This window comes from Bidens hawaiensis, unplaced genomic scaffold (genome assembly GCF_021521415.1).
Source record: "Bidens hawaiensis isolate Kalapana, Puna unplaced genomic scaffold, B.hawaiensis_p1.1 tig00044083_1, whole genome shotgun sequence".
NCBI classification, from domain to species: Eukaryota; Viridiplantae; Streptophyta; class Magnoliopsida; order Asterales; family Asteraceae; genus Bidens; species Bidens hawaiensis.
This window is the reverse complement of record NW_027497813.1, coordinates 21301-26625: the sequence shown is the minus strand read 5'-3', so window position 1 is coordinate 26625 and position 5325 is coordinate 21301.

The following is a 5325-nucleotide window of genomic DNA, read 5'->3' as shown; positions in this document are numbered from 1 at the left end:
ATCTCCCAAGCTGAACGATATTTTCTCTTTTTCCGATCTATGACGATGAGCGGTTTCCCTATATCATTGAATCCTTCGATGACGAACCATTCTGGTGGTTCAATGATTGGCTTTGAAGTTCGGATTTCCTCACCTGGGATGATTTCACTACAGCTATCCTTACTTATTCGACGTTAGTTCCATCAATGCAATGGCCAAGTCTGATAATGAAACCATTGTTAATGAGGAAGTTACTCAAAGATTGGGGGATGTGACCTTAGGTGGGCATGCAACTGGTAAATACAAGCAACAAAATTGTAATTTGATGGTTAATAAAGATGTTAATCAAATTTACAACAATACAATTAGTTTGTTGGTGCTGACACTGTTAAAAGGTGCAATAAGGCGGCTCGTGTTGCGCCCATTGTGGTGGTTCGTTGACATTGGCTCGAATAACACCGGAAGACTCAAATGGTGGCCACTATGGTGCTACGTTGAGACTGCCCCACTTGTCGTTGTACGACTCGAGTGGCAACCGCCATGGCAACGGCATTTCGTCCTTGAGGACAAGGACGTTTTCAAGGGATCGGGAATTGATACGATCCTATAATAAAATATTATTATTATTATTTAAGTTTATCAATTATTAAGTTTCCTTATTATAGTCAAATTATATTTCCTTATTGTTTATCTTTTTTTATTTTTATGTATTTGTTTTTCTATATATTATAATCTCGTTTAAGAAAAAGAATAAGAAAAAATTATTATTTTAAATTATTTTCTCTTCATATATTATGTTCTTGAGAGATTGACGGTTGTCTCCTTCAACCGAAATTTTCACTTTCTTCTATAATTTTTGTTGACATCAATAATATGTAATGTTTGTAGAGCTAAACTTATTGGCTTAAATTTTCTAATGCGAATAAATAAGTTATGTATTATGTTATAACAAAAACTAATATAAAATATTATAAAAATAAATAAAAAGCATACATAATTTACAAATTCTATTCGTCGTTGTTTGACAGGAATCGACACCGTAACAAAAGTGATATTAATTAAATTGTCACTACTAAACTTTATTGAATTAACATGCCACGGTTTATACAAATCTAATTTGCATATATACAAAGTATTATTTGTATGTTTTAGTGAAGGATTTAAAAGAAAAATTCATGGGCCAAATTATTATTCTTTTACGTAAAAGTATCTTAATATTTGCTCACATAAAACGAAGATGAAAACAATATTTTATACCAATTTTACACTTCGTCGACAAAGTTGAGAGGTAAACTAGTGTATCTTTAAGCCCTTCATATATTTGCCATTGCATGTATTTATATTTTACAATGACTCATTGACTATTAACCATGGGGATAGTCATTTTTAACATGATTCATAAAACTCAAGACAAATGCATTGGGGTTATAGTTATTTAGATCCACATGTTTGGGGGTGATGCTTATATGTCGAGTCATGCAACGTTGTCCATTTGATGACCCATACTTAGATTAGACTATGTGAGCAGCACCCACATGAGGAAGGCATACCACACGATGATGTGGTTGGATTCACACCATTTATGAGGTTAATTTTACACGCGTTCAAAGTCGAAGGTTCAAACCTGTAGCACAAACTGTGTTTTTGATTTTTTCCTGATAATTATTATATGAAACATATTAAATGCATATAGCGAGAAGGGACTCTTAGGTATTCTAGGCCGTTACGTCTAACCACCTATCCTAAAGTCAACGAGCTCTGATACCAATCTGTAACACCCCGACCAAAGGCGGATTATACATCGGGGCGCCACATATTGTTTCATTACTCGTGACACTACTGGGTGTCAATATTTAATAAATACATTCATTCGCGCACGCGCAAAGTAGACATAAGATAACATAAATCATCATAAATCAATATATTATAAATCATAATAATCGAACAGCAATAACTTGTCTTGATACATTTTAATCTAGGTCCAAAATAAAGAAAACTTCCTACGTGTCCACAAGCTCCAAAACAGCTACTGCAAACCTGAACATGTGTTAAAATAAAACGTCAAACACTTGCGTGTTGGTGAGAAATCAAGTTTAATACAATACATAGATAACAATAAATCTGCGCGCAACATGTGTATGTCTGGTTTTCAACAAGGGTGTAATCTGATCGGGACCAACTCTAAGATTCATAGACTGCCAGTGCTCACAATTGAGCTCACAAACAAGAAAGACTGTGCAAGTGTAAACAAAAGAGAAAATCATAAACGATTGTTCTCCCGTGTTCATCTAATGGTACCATGAGAACTGCGGAATAGACCGACAAGACGGTTAATGATCCACACATACAAATAAACAGCCAAGTCTACGTCCTCAACACATGGGATACTGCGCGACTAAAGTTCATAAACAAGTTTAAGACTCTAAGTTTGTATGAACACATGAACATCCCAAAACATTAAAAATAAAAAGGGATTAGGTACGAGATTACTCACTTGATAAACGATGCGGTGTAAGATAAAGCAAGAACCAACTTTAAACAAGCACAAGTTAACCTATAATTAAAGATTATTGTTTTAACGATTTGCTTTAAGTCTTGATTATAAGTTAGCATAATTAATAAGTAAATTATTATATATAATATATATTACCGGAAAAGCAGGGCAGAACAGAGAGGAAGACGAAGGCAGAGAGAGAGGAGACGGCAGAGGAAGAACAACGGCAAGGAGGAGGTTAAATTAAGTGTTTGTGTGTGATGTGTTAGGAAAAATAAGTTTATTATTTATAGGGAAACCCTAGGGAACACAATCCCTAGAAAAGGGGAAAAGATCTCCAAAAAGTAAAAGATTCCAAAAGCAAAAGATATCAAAAGATATGGCAGCTGCAGGGGACAAGGGAAAAGCTGACAGGCAACAGTAAAAGCATGGGCGGTTCAGATAAAGGTACGGGTCAAAGCATGGAAAAAAGCAGATCTCAAAAGATAATGTCAGTCACTTTTTCTGTCAACCAATGGGGTTGGTGCGCATGCTGCGCCGAAAGTAACTTTTCAGACATAAGGCAGGTTAGGTCAACAGCACAGAAGATAAGACAACATAAAAGCAAACGGCTAGATTAAACAGAAGAAAACTCAAAGGGTTTAGCGCGAGAAGGCTCGAGCGCACGCGCGAGGACGAAGGCTGACAGAACAAACCTTAGCGCGCCGCGGGAAGAACTATTATCCTTAGCGCGCCGCGGGAAGAATTACCATTCTTAGCGCGCCGCTGGAAGAATTACAATTCTTAGCGCGTCGCGGGAAGAACTACCGTTCTTAGCGCCCTGCGAGAACAGTTCGCCTCGCGTGTCGCAGGAACAACAGGTCTTCGCGCAGGCTTCCTTGTAAGGAGTCTGGCGCGTGGAGCTGCGCAGACAACCTTAGGCGGGAAGAAACAAAGGACAAGCAAAGAGTTAAGAGAAAAGGAGGTTCAAGGCGTAAGGGCGGAACGACGACAAGAGAGAGAAGGCGGAGAGAAGAAGAGGGACGGGACGGCGGGAAGGAAAAGAGAGGAAGAGGCGGAAGGAAAAGATTATTATTAAAAATAAAGTATAAGTATAAATAAATATTAAATCATAAAAGGAAGAGATCGGATAAGGGAAACGGGTACCTGGGTCGGGTCGGATTGGGGCAGATGTCACAGTCTCCCCTACTTTAAGAAATTTCGTCCCGAAATTTATCTCGAAGTAGGTTGCGCAGAGAACAGGTGCGGGTACTTGATCTTCATTTGATCTTCCCTTTCCCATGTAAACTCGGCTCCGCGCTTGGACTCCCAGCGAACTTTCACGATAGGGATATGACTGCGCTTGGTTTGCTTAACCTCGCGATCCATAATCTCAACAGGCTTCTCAACGAAATGCATAGATTCATCAACTCGAACTTCATCAAGTGGAATGTGAAGGTTCTCGTCAGCTAAACACTTCTTGAGATTGGATACATGGAACGTTGGATGCACATTACTGAGCGCGGGCGGCAGGTCTAGTCTGTAGGCAACTTTTCCTACACGCGCGAGAATCTTAAATGGTCCAACATATCGAGGAGCAAGCTTGCCTTTCTTCCCAAAGCGGACAACACCTTTCCAGGGCGACACTTTGAGGAGAACAAGATCACCAACTTGAAATTCGAGAGGCTTTCGCCTGCGATCTGCGTAACTCTTCTGTCGGCTTCTGGCAGTCAGCAGATGATCACGGATCTCGGCGATTTTATCGGTTGTCTCTTGAACAAGTTCGGGTCCTGTGATTTGAGTTTCACCCACTTCGCTCCAACAAATCGGGGAGCGGCACTTACGACCGTAAAGTGCTTCAAATGTGGCCATACCAATACTGGAATGATAGCTGTTATTATAAGAGAACTCGATCAAAGGCAGGTGTGAATCCCAATTACCTCCAAAATCAAGAACACAAGATCGGAGCATATCCTCAAGAGTTTGAATAGTTCGCTCAGACTGTCCGTCAGTCTGAGGATGATATGCAGTACTCATGTCCAAGCGAGTTCCTAGCGCAGATTGGAGAGATTTCCAAAAGCGAGATATAAAACGGCCATCGCGATCGGATATGATGCTCAAAGGAGTACCATGGCGGCAGACAATTTCCTTGACATAAAGCTGCGCGAGTTGCTCAACACGGTAGTTTTCACGAATGGGCAGAAAGTGAGCAGACTTAGTCAAACGATCCACTATTACCCAAATGCTATCATGTTTGCTTGCTGTCAAAGGTAACTTGGTAATAAAGTCCATCGCTATACCTTCCCATTTCCACGTAGGAATTTCTGGTTGTTCGAGCAAACCAGATGGGCGTTGGTGTTCAGCTTTTACTTTAGAACAAGTCAGGCATTTAGCTACGAACACAGCAATATCCTTTTTCATACCGGGCCACCAATAAGTAATGCGCAAATCCTTGTACATCTTATCAGCGCCAGGATGAACGGAATATCGAGATTTGTGCGCTTCACTCAGGATATCAGCGCGAAGATTCTCATCAAAGGGAATCCAGATGCGATTGAGATAGCAGAGAATTCCACTCAGATTAGGCACCAAAATGCGCTTCCGCGCCACACGCTAACTCGGCGCGAAGGTTACCATTACTGATGGATGCGCGCTGCGCGTCGCGAATGCGTGATTCAAGATTGCTCTGAATCGGCGCAAAGTGAAGCTGCGTGTGCGGCATAATACAGTTAAGCTGGCAGGGTTTTCGGCTGAGCGCATCGGCTACCACATTAGCCTTACCAGGATGATACCGGATCTCACAATCGTAATCGCTGATGAGTTCGTTCCATCGGCGTTGCCTCATGTTAAGTTCCTTTTGGTCAAAGATATGC